Source organism: Orbicella franksi, chromosome 1, assembly GCF_964199315.1.
Source record: "Orbicella franksi chromosome 1, jaOrbFran1.1, whole genome shotgun sequence".
Lineage (NCBI taxonomy): Eukaryota > Metazoa > Cnidaria > Anthozoa > Scleractinia > Merulinidae > Orbicella > Orbicella franksi.
Window position 1 is genome coordinate 5,209,547 of NC_138145.1, and position 21,332 is coordinate 5,230,878.

Sequence of the window (21,332 nt, forward strand, 5' to 3'; positions counted from 1 at the left end):
GTTAACATCACCTGGGTTGCCGATAAGCTTAAAATCCTCAGTATTTATCTTGGTAACACTAACCTTGACCAAGCTAACTGGGCTGATTGGGTGTCTAAACTTGAAAAATGCCTTAACCTCTTACACACTAGGACCTTGTCCTCAAAGGGCAAGTCCATGATAATAAACATGCTCGGAGCCTCTGGCCTCTGGTACACGGCCACAGTGGTCAATATGCCGGACTGGGTTAACACAAGTGTCCAAAGCAATTTGGACCTTTTTGTGGTATGGGAAAACCGAACTAGTAAAATGGGATACCTGTCAACCCCCCTGGCAACACAGTGGTTTATCCATAGTAAATCCTCTTGAGAAATCGCGTGCCCTCAAACTCAGATGGGTCCCCCTGTGGGTGATTTATTGTGCGAGAAAAAATGGGTCTTTTTCACGCGTTATTGGATCGGCTTTCCCTTGAGCTGCCGCATGAAAAACTGGGCGTTTCTACAATCCAACGAGGTTCCCAAACACCTAGGGGATGCCAAGCCCCCTATTTACCGAGCTGTTCTCACCATGGTTGAACGGATCGGGGTGGATTTCAATCTACTCCCCAACTACAGTGTCAAGACCTTTTATTCAAGGCTCATCTCCCCTGCCCCCCAGCAGCTGCTCTGCGCTTCCCCTCCTCATTTAATTGGGATAGCATCTGGGGTAACATTTGCAGTGGTCTTAGAACGAACTGGGAATATGACAATGTGTGGCGGATCGCTCACAGCATGGTCAAGACGCGGGCATACCTAAAGTCCTGGCGTCGACTGGCTGTGGGTGATCAGTGTGCGGGATGTGGCAAAAAAGAAACCATTTCCCACGCTTTCTGCGCATGCCGCCTAGTGTCCCGTTTGTGGAGGTGGGTGTCAAAACTGATTAATAAACTTTACGACAGCTATTTTATTAACAAACCCTTTAATTTTATTTCGCCACGGACTCCCCCGTGACAAATCATTTTATTTTTTTAACGAACTTAGCTCTTTGCTCATAAAACTTACCCTAAATGAATTGTGGGCCGCTCGGAATCTTGTCGTTTGCGAGTCTTAACGACCCTCAGTTCAAACAATCATCTCCAAAATTAAAACACATATCCGCCATCCCATCAATACCGCTCATCATATCTCACCTGGGCCTGATTTCCTCAAATCATGGACCCACTAAAACGTTCTGTGTTCCTATGTGAACCAAAAATTAATTGTACCTATTTAAGTACTACGTCTCTTCCTGTGCTGGGTCTCCTTAATTGGTGCACTGCACGGAAGTCTTTCTTTTTAACCCTTAACATACTAAGTGGACATGTGTCCAGATAAATACAGCCTCACTTTCGGCGAGCTCCAAGTTCACTTTCTAGGGCCTGGAAGCTAAGAACCCGTTTTGGGTAGGCTTACACAAAGTGTTTTTCTAAAATATCAAAGATTTGGCCGAATTTGGGTTGATTTAAAGGAAATTTTTGCAGTTTGTTTTGTTAACACATTGTATACATGGGCGATTTAAAAATGGCGGCTGCTAAAAATGATGCTTTGCTAAATTCTGACCCTGGAAGTCGTCAAAGCGGTGTCAATATTCTATTTGTTGACGAAGACGAGTTGCCTTTGGCATATTTAACGGAGCACCGAGTCTCTGAGGATGAGTTTTTGGCAGATGAGTCGGAATCTAGCCAAGAGGAGTCTGATGAACAGGACACGGATGAGGATGTGGAGGAAAATGACTGGTCTGAGGATATCAATCGAAGGGAAGATGTAGAATTTCAAGAAGAGGTTGGAATAAATGTTGATTTTGAAAACCTTGGATCTTGCCTCGATTTCTTTTTGCTGTTCTTCACTGAAGAGGTATGGCAGTTTCTAGTTAAACAAACTAATTTATATGCAGGACAGAAAAGGGGCCTTGAAGAAAGTTCTGTCTGGTATCCGGTGACAAGAGATGAAATGAAAGCTTGGGCCAGCTTGTATCTAAACGTGGGTTTAATCACCAAACCAAACCTTAGCTCATATTGGAGCACAGATCCAGCTCTTAGCTCTCGATTTTTCCCTGCCATAATGTCCAGGGATCGATTTTTCCAGATTTTGCAATACTTGCATTTTGCCGACAACACCCAGGCACCCAGGGCTGACTCTGAATTACAATAAATTATACAAGCTTGAGCCATTTCTGGACCTAGTAATACCAAGGTTTCAGCAAGTATATAAGCCTAACAGGCAGCTTGCCATTGATGAAACTTTGATAAAATTCAAAGGTAAAGTGCATTTTAGGCAGTTCATTCCAATCAAGCCCGGGAGATTTGGAATCAAAGCATTTACACTTGCTGAATCTACTAGTGGTTATTTGCTAAATAGCAAGATTTATACCGGTAAGGAAGATGATGGAGTCCAGAGAGACTTAGGTCGAAAAGCTGTCATGTCTGTGATTGAGCCATACCTAGACAGGGGATATTACGTCTTCATGGATAATTACTATACGTCAGTTACTTTGTTTGAGGAACTTGATGAAAGGAAAACCCTAGCATGTGGGACAGGTAGATCCAACAGGTCAGGCCTACCAAAAGCAATATGTGGTCTGAAAGAAAAGAAAGTCAAACAGCTAAAAAGGGGAGAGAGTTTGTTCAGGCAGAAAGGAAGTGTGACATGCGTGACATGGCATGACCGAAAACCAGTGAGTGTTTTGGCCACCACTCCCACAAGTAAAATTGATCAAAGTGCTGTCCAGTGCTCTGTCAAGGTCAATGGAACTTGGGAAAAGAGGGACTTTGCTAGGCCAGGTGTAATTAACCTATATAATAGTTACATGGGTGGTGTGGATTTGTCAGACCAAAGGGTTGTTTCATACGCCCGACTTATGAGGGGAGTAGTCTGGTATTTCAAGGTTTTCTTTTACACGATTGAAGTGTGTATTTCAAACGCACACATCTTGCACTGTAAATCTCCTAATCATGCCAGCATTTCCAGTCTTGAGTTCAGAAAGTCAGTGCTTAAGGCATTAGTTGAAGGCAAATGCTTCAGGAGACACACAGGATTACAGCAGATCCCTGTCACTATCCCTCACATTAGATTTAACCGTGATCATTTCCATCACCTCATAAGTCATGACACCAGATCTACCTGTAAGCTGCACATTCAACAAGTGAGGACCATATACACCCTGTGCTGTTTGTGGAGTTAGAATGTGTTCAGAACCTTGCTTCCAAAGATACCATACAGAACAAAACTATTACTTTGATGACAACTGTTATAATGGTCCCAGACGACTGAAAGAGGGAGGAGGGAGGCCTTTTTAAAGGGGATGAAGGAGATTGCTATGGAATTAACATGTTAGGGACAGTGGATGTGTCTTAAATGAATAAGTGAAATAGAACATGATATGGATTTAGCTGATTGAGACTGACTAAAACTGTTTCTCTTGTCAGAATTTTCATATTTTTACCTTTTCATAGTCAGCCATGCAAGTACTGATTTCTCATCTTTTTATTAGAAAGACACTTTTAAAACCTTTTTTCTTTTCAATTCTAACTTGTAAAAGATCAGGTGTTGGAGAAACATGGATATAAATGTAATTCTTCTCTTCTTTACATATGATGTTTTATAATCTTCTGAAAATTAGCATAATTATGCAAATTATGCAACTCATGGTGTCACATGATTTCATATATCCCATAATTTTGTAATCTTATATGAACACGAATTTTAAGCTCTTTATAAATATATATGGTTTTATGAGGTTTCTGTGTAATGTTTTTGCTTAGCATGCCTTAGAAGGCAGAGGGCTTGTATTCTCTTAAAATAACCCCACCCCCTCATAGTATGCAAAGGGTCAATGCAAAACTCGTAATGCAATTTTATTTTTCCTAGTTACACTGTGCTTGGTCTCCTTCATTGGTGCACTGCACAGTGGTTTTTACAGTTTTATTTTTCATCCCGCTAAACATAATCCCTAGCTCTCTATACATCATTTTACTTCTATTTACACATTCAATTATTTTCCCGAATTTCCACTCTGCTGGGTCTCCTTCATTGGTGTCCTGCACAGCAGTTTGCTCTATTTATATTAATGTAGGGGGTCTGGGGCGAGAAAGGTCTCAGGCTCTTTTATTATTATCATAATAGACATCATAAAACCCTTAATTTCATGATTTTAGGATGATTCCAATTACTGTACTTACCGTAATTCTCAATCAATGTAAATTAGAAATATGTTTGTACAAATAAACTTTGATTTCCAAAAAAAAGTATCTGTTCTTATCAGCTTAATATCTGATATGCTGCTCATTAAGCAGCTCATAGATTAAACTGATTTTTGGAACTGGGCTGTGGAAAAGAGGCTTGCCTCGTCCCAGCCACGGGTTGCCTCGGTATAGCACTACCTCCGAGTGCGGCCCACTTCCCCTCGGGGAAGAAACCTTCATTCAATCAAAGAAAGAAATCAAAGAAAGCCTCCTCCTGACACTAATGTCTGGCGTTTTTCTCTGTCGGAAGGCACAGTCTGAGGAGGGAAGCTACTGTAGAGCCACCTAGAAGTGAGGCTGGAGGTTCTAGCATACCCACAAAGCACTACCACAAGGATATAGAGTTAAGGAGGTTTGCCTTTGGCGGCCCCCTCGTAAAGAATGTTCATACTTACCTGACGCGGGAGTGTATGGCCGGAGGCCCTACCATTTTGGTGCGGTTTTTCGTGACCCTCTTCAGTTTTTTGGTAAGTTTGCCAGTTTGATCTGGTTTTTTGGCTGTTTTTTAGCCGCCATATTTCCTTCGGGTCTTCTTGTTGGCTTAGGGTCACCCATCCGGAATCTTGTTTTTGATAGTTAAGCCGGGTCACCCATCCAGTTGGGCTTAACTTGGTAGGGTCACCCATCCATCTGGGCCCCGGCCTGTTCGGAACTGAAATTTTGTGTTCATTTTGTGTAAGGCGCGTTGCCTATTTACCGAGTGGAGACTAGGTCTGAGTGATGACATGTTGTAAACGAAGAAACGTGAGCTGGACGTTCGGGTCGAAGAGCAGATGAATATTGATATAAATTTTGTTGCGTTTATGGAATAAATCGTTCATTTTCATGGTCCTTCGAGCCGGATATTGGATTTGGAGAAACAGTTTCGACGATTGGTCGAGCAAAAGGAGAGTTGGATCCGTTTATTACTGCGAAGAAGTTGGTTTTCGCATATTGGCGATTTGGCGCCAAACAAACCACATGTGTATTGCATCAGCACTTTGAACGAGAGGAACTTCTGTGAATGTGCAGACCTGTAATTGTTGCGATTATATGAGGTTAGTAAAATTTGTGGTCTTTCAAAATGTCGAAAGATTTAGAAGTTATCAAGAAAAAGAGAAAATTCCTGAGAAAATCTGTCACAGACACGTTGAAGTTAATCGACGAAGCCCTGTCACAACAAGATAATTATGCACGAGTTCAAGTGTTGAAAGATAATGTCACAAGTGCAGTGACTTGCAGGAAGTGCAAGCCACGATGTGCACAATGTTAGAGGATGAAGAGATCGAGGTGGAATGTGAGAGCCATAATGAATACGAAGCGCGTGTAATTGAAAGCATGGCCAAAATGACAAGTTATTTGGCAAGTAAACAAGTTCCGGAAGTACAATTGTTAGGAAGCAATCCACCCGTATCCCAGTCGTCCTCTCAAGTACAAGTTAAGCTACCCAAGATTAATCTACCAACCTTTGATGGAAATGTTTTGAGCTGGCAACCCTATTATCAGTCGATAAAAGTTTCAGTGGTTGACAATCCGTTGTTGGCAGATGTCCAAAAATTAGAGTACTTGATGAGATCGCTAAAGGGTTCGGCTGCTGAAGCGGTGAAAGGTTTTGCGGTGGTACAAGCGAATTACAAGACAGTTTTGGAAATCTTGAAGGAAAGATTCGGGCATGCAAGGTTAATACTTGATGCACATGCAAGATCCTTGATCCATTTGCCACGTTTGAGCTCTGATGATGCAACTTCCATGCGTAAATTCTACGATGAAGTGATAGGTCACGTTCGCTCTGTTGAGTCCTTTGGTGAAAAGTTTAATTCTGAAACTTTGGCTCCAGTTCTTGTGCCTCTAATAGTTGACAAGCTGCCAAAAAAAGTTGTGGAAAAATGGAAATTGGAGCTTAATGAGGAGAAAGCTAAACAGGACTGTGTGGAAGTGAAAATACTGTTTACTTTCTTGGAGCAATTGATAAGAGCTAAAGAGTCTTCACAGCCTCCTTCTCTTGATTCCAAAGCTCCGGCAAAGGAAAATCTTGGAAATCGTGAAAACCGTTTCAAGTTTAACCGGTCACAAAAATTATCCACCTCTGCATTATGTGCGGCAACGCAAGAGGGCAAGTGTGTCATTTGCTACAAAAACCATGGTTTGAAGTCATGTGTCACTTTTCTGTCATTACCTGTGAAAGAAAGATTCAGAAAAGCAACGTCTAAAGGCCTGTGTTTCCGATGCCTTGAACCTGGTCATAGAGCCGAAGTGTGCCAGAAACCTCCATGCAAGCATTGCCAAGGTAGACATCACAGTCTCCTGCATCAGGATTCAGCTCGTCCTCCCTTGGAAGAAGTCAAGGTGGAATCAGCCCCGGAATTACTACCCTCGTCGTCAGGTCCTGCTTTGCCGTCCTCAGTTGTGGCAAATTCTGTTGCAGTGAGCTCAGGTGGAAAAGTGATCCTGCAGACCATACCAGCTATTTTGTGTGGATCAAATGGGTGTTCAAAAGTTGTGAGATGTTTCTTTGATCCTGGTTCTCAAACGTCGTTTGTTCGGCAGAGTGTAATTGATGAGCTTGGTCTTGATGGGAAGAGTGTCAAAATTGCTGTTTCTGGATTTGGTGGAGAGGCCACCAAGAGCACTTTGCGGAAGAGAACTGCGTTTACTGTGGTACCTATTGACAAATCTGGACAGCCTCAATGTATTGAGGCACTTACTACACCAGTAATATGCCGGCCAGCTGAAGCTGTGGATATTCATCCAACAAGATGGTGTCACCTTCGAAACATAGCATTTCCTGAAGAATTCCCTAGAGAGGAACAAGAGATTGATGTGCTTATTGGCTTGGATTTCTATTATTCCTTTGTGACAAGAGACATTGTAAGAGGGGGTTCCCGTGAGCCAGTTGCAGTTCGCACAACTTTGGGTTGGGTCTACTGTGGGCCAACAGGTGGTCATGGCCAAGAATGCACTGTGTCTATGAATGTTCAAATTAGTGTTGAAGAACAATTGAATGAAACACTTCAAAAGTTCTGGGATTTGGAGTCCATTGGTGTCAGACTTGCTGAAAGTTCAATTTCTACTACTCATGCAGAAGATGTGGTCTTGAAGAAGTTTAAAGAGACACTAACATACAATGATGGTCGCTATGAAGTATCCTTACCATGGAAGGAAGATTGCATTTCATTGAAAGATAATTACCGGCAAGCGGAAAGTAGGTTGTACAATCTAGAAAAGAAGTTGCTCCATGAGCCAGTGAAAGCTGCATTGTACAGAGAAGCGATTAACAAGTATGTTGAGAACGGTGTTGCTGAAGAAGTACCTTGTGATGAAATTACACCAACAGATGGGCGTCCGGTGTTCTATCTCCCTCATCATGCGATCATCAGGGAAGACAAGCAGACAACCAAGACAAGAGTTGTGTTTGATGCATCAGCGAAAGATAGCAATGGTGTCTCTCTGAACAGCTGCTTAGAGCCAGGCCCAGCATTACAGCCAGATTTGGTCGGAATTCTTCTGCGTTTTCGAAAGAATTATGTTGGTATCATGGGTGACATAGAGAAGATGTTCTTGCAGATTCGGTTAAAAGAAGAAGACAGAGATTCACACCGGTATCTGTGGAGAGATTTGGACCCCAAGGCCATGCCTAAGTTTTACAGAATGACAAGGGTCACATTTGGAGTTGTTTCCAGTCCGTTTCTTGCCATTGGCACTATTCAAGAGCATGTGAAAAGGTGTAAAGAAACATTCCCTGTTGCATCAAATGAAATCTTGAGGAACACTTATGTTGATGACTTTGCTTCAGGGAGAGACAATGTGCAGGAAACGCTGAAATTACAGCGAAGTGCTACTGAGCTTATGCAGAAAGCTGCCTTTAATTTGACAAAATGGTCAAGCAATTCATCTGAGCTTATGGAGGCCATACCAGAGAGGGACAGAGCAGCAGTTAGTCTTGTCAGCCTGGAAAGTGATCTAGCAGAAGCACATCCAATCACAAAAGCATTAGGATTAAAGTGGAATACACTTACTGACAACCTTGTCTTTACAATTGATGTGGACATTGTTAAGTCGAGATCAAAGACAGTGTACACTAAAAGAAAGGTGGCGTCTTTAGCAGCAAAGATATTTGATCCGATTGGTCTAATCGCACCCTTTTCAGTGAGGTCAAAATTAATTCTTCAAAGCTTGTGGACAAAGGGTGTTGGATGGGATGAGGAAATTCCCATGGAAGTCTCATCGAAATGGAATCAGTGGGTTCAAGAGATTTCTGAACTTGGACACCTTCAAATTTCTAGATGTTACACTGATTTGCCATTAGGTCAGAACCCCAAAGTAGAGCTACACGCATTTGGTGATGCGTCAGAAGTTGCTTATGCCTCTGCAGTTTATCTGAGAGTTGTTTGTGAAGATGGAAGGGTATCTACCAGTCTTGTGATGTCCAAGACCCGAGTGGCTCCTGTAAGGAAGATTACCCTACCGCGCTTAGAGTTGATGGCTGCTGTAATTACTGTTAGACTTTGCACCTATGTCAAAGGTGCAATAGATTGTCCCATTAGCCGCATTGTTTGTTGGACAGACAATTCTTCAACGTTACACTGGATTAGAGGAGCAGCCTCACAGTGGAAACCATTTGTTGCTAATCGTGTTATTGAAATTCAGTCGTTGCTGGATCCCAGTGTTTGGAGGTATTGTCCAGGACCGCAGAACCCAGCTGATCTACCTACCCGAGGTTTATCTGCAAGTCAGTTACGAGAGAGTCATTTGTGGTGGAAAGGACCCTCTTGGTGGCAAGAGTCCGAAAAAGATTGGCCCAAGGATTTAAGGTCAAAACCCTCCAGTGAAATTGTTAACCCAGAGAGGAAGAGTAAAGCTAGTGTCAGTTGTGTTGTGCAACCCAAAGAGCCGTTTATTGACTTCACAAGATTCAGCAAGTATAGTCGCTTGCTAAGAACTGTTGCTTGGATCAGAAGATTCGTTAGCAACTCAAGAGTGAAAGAAGAGGAAAGAATTGACAGCCCTTTAACTGGTTTAGAGATACAAAATGCAGAAGAATGGTTGATATCTCATGTACAAGAAGCAGGTTTTCCTGAAGAAATTGCGTCATGTAAACAGCATGGTCCAGTGAAGGACAGCAACCTTGCCAATTTAAACCCGTTTATGTGTCCAACTAGTCATTTTCTTCGTGTTGGAGGAAGAATTGACAAGTCACTGTTGCCAGAAGAGGAGAAACATCCTATTATCCTGCCTTCTAACCATCCTGTTGTTAAGTTGTTAATTGATGATATTCACAGCCGTGAACTACATGCTGGAGTTGAACACACTTTGTCACTTTTGCGACAGAGATTTTGGGTGATCAAGGGACGATCGACCGTCCGTCAGACACTAAGGAACTGTCTAATTTGTCGCCATTACCAAACAAAACCCTTTGGTCAGCAGATGGCACCACTTCCTGAAGACAGAATTAAGCCTACACCACCGTTCACTAACGTGGGTCCAGACTTTGCTGGTCCTTTGTATTTGAAAGACAGTGGTGAAAAAGTCTATATCTGTTTATTTACATGTGCAGTTACCCGTGCAATACACTTGGAGTTGGTATGTGATATGACAACTGAGCGATTTCTCCTTGCTCTTAGACGGATGATTGCAAGAAGAGGAATGTGCAGCATTATTTGGTCAGATAATGCAAAAACTTTTAAGGCTGCCAACAAGGAGCTACAGCGATGTTGGAGAGTATTGGAATCAGACCAGACCCAAAGTGCTGTCTGAAAAGAAGATTCAGTGGAAGTTCATTGTGGAAAAAGCCCCATGGTAGGGTGGCTTTTATGAACGTCTTGTAAAGAGTGTCAAGACGCCACTGAAGAAACTATTTGCCAAAGCAATGTTGGATGCCGAGCAGTTAACTACTATTTTAGCTGAAATTGAAGCACAGCTGAACAGTCATCCTCTTACTTACCTTGGTGCAGACCCTGATGACTACAGTGTGATTACCCCTGCACAGATTTTGATTGGCAGGAATCTTCAAGCGTGTCCGACTAAAGACACTCATGTTTCAGAACAGACCTCAAGAGCCCTCACCAAACGTTTTCAGTATCACCAGAAGCTTGTAAATGGATTTTGGAAGCGTTGGCATGCAGAGTACCTAAAATCCCTGACACCTGTCAAGAAATGGTACAAGATTGGTCGTGAAATCTGCAAAGGTGACTTGGTCCTAGTAAGTGAGGATCGTGTAGCTCAGGGTCAGTGGTCACGTGCACGAGTGGAAGACACCCACACAGGCCGTGACGGTCTTGTCCGGTCCGTTACCCTGCGGACCTCATCTGGAAGTCTTACCCGTCGTCCAGTACAGCGGTTACACCTGTTTGAAAGCTCTGATGCTGACTTAGCTGCTGAACTTAATTGAACTTTATGAGACCTTGTTGAACATTTTAGTTGAACTCTATTGAACTTGGTTGACAAGTTACATGTAGTGATGCACTCCCTGCATCGGGCGGGAGGATGTTCCAAACTGAAATTTTGTGTTCATTTTGTGTAAGGCACGTTGCCTATTTACCGAGTGGAGACTAGGTCCGAGTGATGACATGTTGTAAACGAAGAAATGTGAGCTGGACGTTCGGGTCGAAGAGCAGATGAATATTGTTATAAATTTTGTTGCGTTTATGGAATAAATCGTTCATTTTCACGGCCTTTTGGGCTTGGCTTAAGGTCTGCCCATCTTCTTGTATCTCTTTGCTGGGTCTTCCACCCCTTTGGCCCAGTCTCTTTTCGCTGTTGCAATTATTTTGGGCTCATATTTACATCTCAAATGCCTGTTCCTCAGCCTAAAACCATAGTTATCCATGCCGATGGCATAGTGGCTGCCATGTCTACCAATGTCATTGTTCAATTATTGTCGAAAAAACTCGACTTTAAAAGGGTTCAATCCATCCAATTTATTCCCAATGGTCGCATTCGGATCACTTTTACATCCACTGAATACCGTAATGCCATCTTGGGGAATAAAGTTTTGTGGCTCGATGATCTTCCCGAACTCCAGGTTATGGAGTCGGACTCCCCCGTTACCTCCGTGTACGTCCACTATCTTCCAGTGGAAGCCGGCAACACCGGGATTCGCTTGGCTCTTGCCCCTTTTGGCAAGGTACTCGACATCTCATACCAGCGTTTTTCCGGTTTTAAGCAAATTTCGACTGGCACTCGAATCGTCCGTATGTCTTTGGAACAGCACATCCCGTTTCAATGCAATATCCAAGGCTACCCTTGCCGTGTGTGGTATTCTGGTCAGCCGCTCAAGTGCACGATCTGCAAAGGGGCCCATAAAGCTGCGGAGTGTCCGGACTAAAACAAGTGTAAACGTTGCCATCAGCCCGGTCACTTCGCCAAGGACTGCAAAAATGCTTGGGGTACCACTCCCCAGAACCATCATGCTCCAGCGGGTCCATCCACTGCTCCCAACCCTAATCCCCCTGCCCCCGTCCCTGATCCCCTGCCCCCACCCCTAATCCCCCTACCCCTGTCTCCATGGATCCTAATGCTGCGCTTCCAGCCAATCCCGTGACAAATCAAGCTCCTCCACCGTTGATGTCTCTCGATCTTTCATCTCCTCATCTGGTGGAGTCGTCTGATGTCTTGGGAGAGTCTTCCCAGGGTGAGCCAGTCTCATCGCAGCTCTCCTTGTTCTCCGGATCTGAGGATTCCATTCATCAATTTACTGATGAAGAGATGGAGCTTTCCCCTACTGTTTCCTCATCCCCCTCCATCTCCTCCTTCTCGAGCTCAGCTGATGCCAGTCAGAGCATCCTCCAAAATAGCGCAATTGTCTCTAGCGATCCACCTGCGGTCGAGCAAATTCAAACTGTATCCACTAATAGTAATGTAGCTGCTCCAAAGGCGGCCACCGTATCTGGTAATAGTAATGTAGCTGGTCCAAAAGTGACCAAAGTATCTAATAGTAATGTAGCTGGTCCAAAAGTGACTAAAGAATCTTATAATAGTGTATCTGGTCCAAAAGTAGCCGGGTCTAATAATAGTTCTAATAGTAGTTTAAAGGGTGAATCTGCCCTACCCAAATTGAGCCAAAATAGTAATGCTTCTCAGTCTCCCTCTGGTGTTGTCACGGATTCGGACTTGGGTTCTGAGTCCCCGTTCAAGAACCCCCAACCCCCTAGACCTCGTCGGGCTCCTTCCCAGAGCCCTCAGCGAGTGCATTCTCGCTCCCCATTGGTTCCATCCTCTCCTGGAGCTCATAGGGGTATGCCCCAGATGTCGCCTGACCGACCGTCTAGACGCTCTTAGTCTCGTTCAAGCTCCCTCCCTATCTCCTTATGGCTTTGTCCATAATCTCTCTTAATGTCAACGGCCTTCGTGAGTCCTCTAAGCGTGATGGTCTTGTGCAGTGGTTGCGATCTCTTCCTGTCACTGCAGATGTTGTGTGTTTGCAGGAAACTCATTGTATCTCCGATGTGGAGTGTAATTCCTGGTTTTCTTCTGGATTTAGTTTTGTTCTTTCTCCTGGTACCCGTCGTTCCGGCGGCTCATTATCCTTTATCGATCTGTTCTGCGGCTAGTTAATTTTTGGTGTGAAGTTCCTGGTCGTTCCTTGTTGTGTGAGTTTTCTTTATATGATGTTTCATTTCGTGTGCTTTGCTTGTATGCCCCCAATCGCAACCCTGCTCAAGACCTCTTTTTCAATGGCATTGCTGATGCCGTTGACCCCTCTATTCCAACAGTTTTGTGCGGAGACTTCAATACGGTCTTCGACCATACCCTCGATCGTTTCGGCTCCTGTGCCGGTGATACCTCGAGGGAGAGTACTCCTGCCTTAACTCGTCTCTGACTCATGTTGTGTCGTTGACATATGGAGATACCTCCACCCAAATTCTTCTAGCTTTACCTGAAACAGGTGGGACGGTCAATTTGCGTCCCGCATTGACCTCATGGGATGTCCTTATCCTTGGATTTCATCTGTGTCAGCTTGTGACATCGTTCCTTTTTCCTTTTCTGACCATTGTGCCTTGTTGTTTACCTTTTCTATTCCTGATGTCATCCCCCCTGGTCCAGGTTTATGGAAATTAAATGTCTCCATCCTTCAAGATACCGATTATACCAAATTGATCACTGACTTCTGGCTTTCTTGGCGTCTTGCTCAAAATAATTTTCCGTCCTTATCTGATTGGTGGGAGCTTGGCAAATTCAAAATTAAAGATCTAACAATTGGATATTGTTCCAAAAAGGCTAAAGAACGTCGGGCCGAACGAGCCCTTCTATCTCGTCTGGCTGATCACCTAAAATCTCATGTTGACCTTGGTGGTCTATCCTGCTTGGGCCCATATCAATCCACGCTTGCTGAGCTGTCCAGGTTTGACCTTGAGGCAGCTCGTGGTGCTCAAGTTAGGTCTAGGATTAGGTGGGTGGAGGAAGGGGAGCGGTCTTCCGCTTATTTCTTCCGTCTCGAGAAGAAGCGATCAGCTGATCGTCGTATTTCCGCACTGGGAGAGAGTGATGGCACTTTCACCTCTGACATCACTGGTCTTTGTTATTCCATCTCCTCTTTTTATTCTGGCTTGTTCACCTCGGAACCTACAGATGCTGCCGCTTGCAAGTCACTGCTGAGTAACATCTGCTTGGCCTTGACTCCCGAGCAGGCCTCTTGTTGCAATGGTCTTCTGTCCGTTGGCGAATGCTGGTCTGCACTACTGGGTGGGCCAAACGTAAGGTGCCTGGCTCTGATCGCCTGCCCATGGAATTTTACGTTAAATTTTGGGATGTCCTCGGTGAGGACCTTGTTTGTGTTCTTAATCCATGCTATCTTGATGGTTGTCTCTCCCTCTCTCAGCGCAGTGGTGTAATTTCTTTATCTTTCAAGAAGGGTGATCGCCTTCACATTCGTAATTGGCGCGTGATCTCTCTTCTTAATGTCGATTACAAGCTTGCTTCTCGAGTCATAGCTGGTAGACTCCTCAAAGTGTTTCATCTTGTGGTGGAGAAGGACCAAACTTGTGGTGTTCCTGGTCACTTCATCGGAGAGAATGTAGCCTTTCTTCGGGACGTTGTCAACTATGCCACTCTGTCCAACGTTCCGGTTGCTATTCTCTCCCTCGACCAGGAAAAGGCTTTTGATCATGTAGAATGGTCTTTTATGCGTCAAACCCTTCAGTCTATGGGCTTCGGAGACTCCTTTGTCAGCTGAGTTGATCTGTTCTACAATAATGTACGCAGTTTTGTGAATGTCAATGGCTACCTGTCGCAACCTTTCTTCTTGTCTCGTGGTGTGCGTCAGGGTTGTCCTCTGTCCCCATTGTTATATGTCTTGGTTTCCGAAGTCCTAGCTGTCTCCATTCGCGCCAACCCAAGAATCGTTGGTCTTTCTCTTCCTGGTGTGCCGGCTCCGCTGCCTCCTATCTCTCAATACACTGACGATACGTCCATCATCGTCATCTCTGATGATGCCATCAAAGCCACCTTTGAGACCTACTCCATCTACGAGAGAGGTTCTGGTTCCAAACTGAACCTCTCTAAGTCCAAAGGTCTGTGGCTTGGCTCGTGGAATGGTCGTCAAGACCCTCCCGTCAATCTCGACTGGTCTTCTACCAGGATCAAAGTCCTTGGTGTCTTCATCGGTGTTGGAAATCTTGAGGAGTGTAATTGGACGCCTCGTATCGCAGCTGTTGAAAACGTACTTTCTTCTTGGAGGCAGCGTCAGCTTTCTCTTCGTGGCAGAGCCCTAGTGATCAATGCCCTTGCTCTTTCCCGCGTCTGGTATGTGGCTTCACTTATCCACATGCCTGCATGGGTTCTCAAAGAGCTTAATACTCTGGCTTTCAATTTCTTCTGGAAGGGTAAACGAGACCTTGTGTCTCGTTCTGTTGTTGTCCAACCCTCCCTCCTTGGTGGTTTTTCGGTCGTGAGCGTCAAGTTTAAAGTGTGGTCCCTGGTTGCCCAGTGGATCAAACGCTTTGCCAGCTCCCCATCTAGCTGATCTGCTTTCATGACCTACTGGTTCTCCTCTTGCTTCAATGCCACCCCTGTTGATGTTTTTTCTCGTCCTTTGGATTTTGATCCTAGGGTTCTGCCTCGTTTCTACCAGTCGCTCATTCTAGCCTGGCGTTCGCTTGACGGCTCTTTTTCTGTTGGTCGCTCCTCTTTGGTGATGGGGTCGTCTTCACCTCACTTTCTGACCCCTGCCTCTGGGATGACGACCAAGTCTTGTTACCAGTACCTTCTGTCTGAAAATTTGGCTACCCCCCACTGTGTCGTAAAGTTCCTTCCTACGTTCGGTGTCCTTTATTGGTCTACTACGTGGAGGGAACTTTTCTTCTTCGACACCGACCGTCAGGTCATCGATCTTACCTGCAAGATCGCTCATGGTGTCCTCTACACCGCTGCTCGTCTGGCTTCTTTTGGTTATGACTTTAACATTTCCTGCTTTTGTGGTCCAGTCTCCGAGACCCTTGAGCATCTGTTTTTCCATTGTCCTTTGGCTTATAGTGTTCTTTCTTGGCTTCAGTCCTTAATGTTTGTGTCCTCTCCGTTGGCTCCTTCTCTGGTCTGTCGTCATGCCCTTTTTGGTTTTAACTCCAATGAGTTAGCTGTGGTGCCTCGCGTTTTTGTTTACATTCTCAACGTCTGTAAATTCTTCATATGGCACGCTCGGAACGATTTTCGCTTTCGCGATGTCCGTCCTGGAGCTGCCTCTGTGATCGAGAACGTCAAAACTCGTGTTTGCTTCCATCTTCCCATTCATTTCAAAAGGTTTGTGTCTTCCAGGAAACGTCGCTATTTCCATCGCCAGTGGGGGGCCCAAGGTGCTGTAGCATCCGTGGTCGGCGATCGTCTCGTTCTTCATCTTTAGTCTCAATCTGGGTTGTGGGTCTTTTGTCTGTCTGAATCTAGACAGTTGTCTTTTGTCTGCTCGAATCTGGGCAGTAGCTCCATGCTCCTAATCTGAACGTTTTTTGTTTTTGTGTCCTCTCGTGCTGGGTCTCCTTTATTGGTGTACTGCACAGAGGCTTGTATCAGTTCTGTTTTTGTCTTGTTATGTTTGTCATTACGTCTGTCCCGTGATCGTCTTTGATGTCGTGTAAAGCCCGTGTCTGTTGAAGTGTGTTCAATTTCTGACCGAGGTAGGCAGGGTTCGATTCCCCGGCGAAGTTGGCGAACTGGCTACGTTGAGTAGGGGTTCCCTACCCTAGGTGGACCATCTAGATGGCTTTGCACTCCCAGCCACTACGATGGATGAGCTTGTAGGCCAGCAAGCATTGCACTGCCCTTCGGGGAGCTTGGCTGTCCACCTTAAATATAAAAAAACTTACCTGATGCGGGATTGTATGGCCGAAGGCCCTATCATTTTGGTACCCTTTTTGTTGTCCTTCTTTAATTTTGGTAAGTTTGCCAGCTTTTTGCTGGTTTTTGTGACTTTTCTAGCTATTCTCTGGGTGCCATCTTACCTTCGAGTCTTCTTGTTGATTTCTTGGTCACCCATCTAGTGTTTGGTTAAGCCGGGTTGCCCATCCATTGGGGTCCTCGCCCATCTGGGCTTAACCTTTTGCCTGGTGTTTATCATGTCGCCACCGTTTTTTTCTTAAACACACGGTGGACATCGGTCGGTTCCAGGCCTCTCAGCGACAGCATATTGATCACCATATCTCAAAGGAGGAAACCCTGGACCACCCTCCCAGGGGAGGGAAGGTCCCGTATCGCTTCTCAGCCTTTTGGCTAAGATCAAGTGTGGAATTACAGTTTTTTCCACGTGTGTTTTCCCGTCCCAAACTGCAAGTGGTACGCGATCAGGGGCCACTTTGCAAAATGGACGTGACATGAATGCTCCAGAACATGCTATTGAACATGATTTTTTGAGTACTCCTTTGCCTTCAGGTGTTTCTTGTTTTTCTTCGGGGCTGACAACTTCACCATCTGATGATAGTGTAACTCCTGTTGGGCCTTTGGGCCCAGAGACGGCTCCAGCTTCTCCAGTTGGCTATGCTGATGTTGTCCGTGGATCTGAGAATTTTATCTTAACCGGTTGCCTATGTTCCTGACCCGCAGAATGATTTGCCTACTCAACCTCTATCTGTTTTTTTCAACCCGCGATCAATGATCCCAGCTCAAGACGTTTTCTAGGCGTTACAAGCCTCTGGTTTAGATAATACAAGTGTTTCGTGCATCCAGCGTTCATCTGGTGAAATCACGTTGACCTTCAGTAATGGCTGAGACCCTAAGAAGAGTTCCTCAGCAACAATGTTGTCAAAATTCGCGACCAACCCTTTGCACTTCAGGATATTGACCGTCCCCTTACGTACCTGCAGATTTTTGATGCTCCGCATGAAATGGCCAATGCCACCATTATCCAGCGATTGGCAAAATATTGTGATGTCCTCCACCACTGCTGAGGTTATTTTCGTGATCAAGGCTGGGAACACATCCAGGATGGTGTCCGTCACTGTAGAGTTCAGATCAAACAACCTATCCCGAATTTTATGTTTTGGTATCATCTTAGTTCATTTTCGTTATGAAGGCCAACCACATACATGTCCCCACTGGAACCAGACCGCCCACCATGCCAACACGTGCCACTCGATCATCTGTTACAACTGTGAAGAACTTGGCCGTGTTGCATCAGAATGTCCCACTGAAGTTTTATGCAATATCTGTAAACAACCTGACCACCAAGCTAAAACCTGTCTGTACTCGTGGTCCTGCCAAATTGATCATGATGACCCAGAGAATGTAAATCCCCAGGCCAACACTTCCCCTGAAAAAGAACCTCCCAAGACACCTGCCAAGACTGAACCATCCACAGATGATCACATGGATCAGTCTGAACCTTCAGAGTCCTCTGAAGACAGCCCGGAACAACAGTCACCTTCTGAAACGCAACAGTCACCTTCTAATACCCCCAGCTCTTTAAGAACACCCCACAGACCACAGAGCCCGCACCGAAACCACTACGCTCAAAATCTGGCTCCTGAAGGCAACCAGTGCAAATTCAACCCACAGTTATTCCTTCCAGAACCCCCACACAACCTGTACTCGTCTCCAGCAAACCTCACAAAGATCACACTGAGACCACTGACACTATTATGTACCCTGACTCTCCAGACAACGAATTGAAACAGAAAAGCATTCAACGGCAGCGTACTAACAAACATAAGAAGGATAAATAGGTATCTCTTTATTTAGTTTGATTCCTTCTTTTATTATCTAACTTCCATTGCTGAATTCAAAGCTAAATTATTCACCTTGAATGTATGTGGCCTCAGCAACGATGCCAAACTAAATTGTATTTTTGACTTTGCGAAAAATTCAAAGTCCGACTTTGTTTATCTCCAAGAAACTCTGGCAGTGCGACCTGATGTAGTCGTATCCTTACGATCAAAATGCTGTGGTAAAAGCTTCTGGTCACCTGCACTCGGTAAACAGGGAGGTGTAGCCATTCTGGTTTCTGAATTTGAGGTATTGCAATGGAAGAAAGTTACATTCGGCAGGGTTTTGAGCGTTCTCGCCCGCTTAGGCGAGATTAATTACAATTTTGTTAATGTTTACGCCCCGACTAACCCGAGTGACAGGAAAAGTTTTTTGAATTCCATTAGAGATTATTTTTTCCCGAACTCTGTCAAGATTTTGGCAGGAGATTTTAACTGTACTTGTAACGAACCCAAGTAGCTGGCACGTGGTGCACGTTGAGATCGTCGAGCGTCAACCGCACGATGTAGAACAATTGGACAGGCTTTACTTGATCAGCGTTTATTAAGGTCGACTTGCCCAAATATTATACATATGCAGTGAAAACTACAGAGTAGATTACAATACATAATTAAAAGAGAGCTAAAATTTACGAGATCTACAAAGGCGTGGTAAAAGGAAAAACGAAAAGGTGAATATAAACGAGTAGAACTTACATCCGGTACCGCGTTAAAGGCTGAAAAAAGGAAAGGTAACTCCAATGCTCCGACAGTACTCCGATAGTTGCGTGTAAAGACTGACTACAAATAAACTCCGATCACCTCTTTCTCCTATGACAACGTAACTCTGACTGGCTAAAGTTAAAAGTGGCATTCCTGATCATGTGGCAAACGAAGGGCGTTCAATGGTGGAACGTCGCCAAACAGGAAGCATGTGGCTAACGGGTGTTCTATCCAAGAAAAGAGAATTGGCTGATAATTGAAAGGGAACTAAGGTAATTAAAAAAGGCGACCGCGATGGCCTAAACAAAACTGGCAAAGACTTATCTCCTAATGATCTAAATAAAGGACTATTTATGACAGTTTATATAGCGTTCGTGACAGTACTGAAAGCGAGAAAGATAACTTCGGTGGCAATTTTGTCTCTGCTAAAGAATTGAAGGAATTACGTGGGAATGCCCGCCTAGTAGACATCTGGAGGAAAATACATGGTAATCTCCCCCAGTGCACTTGGTTTAATGCATCTAAATCCATTGGTTCGAGATTACCCAAGATTTAGTCCCCACTGTGACTAGTTGTGAAATTTTCCCTTCTTTCTTTTCCGTTCACGACTCTGTTGTTTTAGTCTTCAATGCGAAAGATTTTTCCTCTCACGGACCTGGGGTTTGGCGGCTTAATTTAGGTTTGCTTCAGGGCACTCATTTTTGCGAAGTGATAACTAACACGATTTTTGAACATGTAGAATATCAATGTTTTCCTTCCTTACACGATTGGTGGGATTTTTTAAAGCTTTCTTTTAGAGGTATTGCTCAGGATTTTAGCAAACGGAAACAATGGAATTTGAATCCTGAGAAAACTACCGCAACCAATTTACTAATAAAAACTAAACATGACCTTATCACTGGCGATGTTTTGGCCACTGATAAAATTGAGCAACTAGAAAGTAAACGACAAGCAATTAATCTTCTTCAAAATGAAGCTGTTAAAATTCGCAGCCGTGCTCAGTGGCTAGGAGGACAACCAACAAAATATTTTCTTGCGCTTGAGTCAACATGCATGGAAAAGAATGCTGTTAAAGTGATTTCCAATGCTGATGAGGTTGAAGTCTCCTCACAACAAGAAATTGAAACCGCTCGTTATGATTTCTACTGGAAATTATACTCTTGTGAAGGAGTACATTTTCACATTCAATGCAATTTTTTGGTTAACATTGACATTTCCCTTGATGATACTGATCGAACTCTGATGAAATCTCCCAAGCGGTCTGCGGGTTGTCTCCAGGGAAAACACCTGGCTCTGACAGATTACCTCAGGAATTTTATGTTAAATTCTGGGATCAGTTATGCCCAATTTTGCTCCAGCTCTATAATTTCAGTCTTGAGCAGGGATTCCTTAGCTCTTCCATGCAAGAAAGTGTCACACCTAATTTTTAAGACGACCCAAAAACTTGAATAATTGGAGACCTATTTCCTTACTGAATGTTGATTATAAGATCTTATCAAAAGCCTTAACAAACCGTTTGTCAAAAGTTTTAACTTCAATCGTTCGAGAGGATGAAACCTGCTCCATACTGGGACGAACAATCTTCGATAATTCAGCGTTATTTTGAGACACTTTGGATTATATTACTCTGACTAATGAGACAGGTATTTTGGCGAGTTTAGATCAAGAAAAAGCTTTTGATAGAGTTGATTGTTCCTTCCTGAGCAATGTCTTACAGAAATTTGGCTTTGGCCCCGTTTTCCAACAACGGATTTCGGTTTTGTATCTCTATTTCCGGAAAAGACATCCCGTCAGCCATATTTGTAGAAGATGAATCATTACATGTTACTTTGCTGAATTTGGTCACCGAATGCATAACTTTGCTAAATTGTGATGCTAAATTGTTTGTCACGGTTGCAGCTGTGAAGCGTGGAGTTGGCGCTGGCCGTTTGTGAGGAGAACTTCGCTTCCATTCGAAGATACTTGGCACAGCTCCTGGTTTGGGACTGATCCTTCCATTAAGACTTTTCTTTAAATCTTCAGGCTTAAAAATGCCTCAAACAAACCCTCGTTCCTTCCAATATAGAAAAATCCTTGCCTACATCTCTTCTAATGGCATGGATCCACAGCTTTCTGGTACTTGGATCGCCTGGAAAACGAAAAAAGGATATCTTTTCACCCATAGCTTTGTCTCGCTTATCCTTCTTCATACACAACGGAACGCTACAATGTGTTGGCATCTCTCAGCTAAT

The 21,332-nt window shown here is 44.2% G+C and overlaps 1 protein-coding gene and 1 pseudogene across 1 annotated transcript in view; both read left to right on the forward strand.

Annotated features, from left to right (window-relative positions):
* Positions 1-21,332, forward strand: part of LOC145486849 (uncharacterized) — an 80,263-nt gene that overhangs the window by 23,394 nt on the left and 35,537 nt on the right. The gene's annotated exons all lie outside the window — the stretch shown is intronic.
* Positions 4,217-4,397, forward strand: LOC145466300 (U2 spliceosomal RNA; annotated as a pseudogene).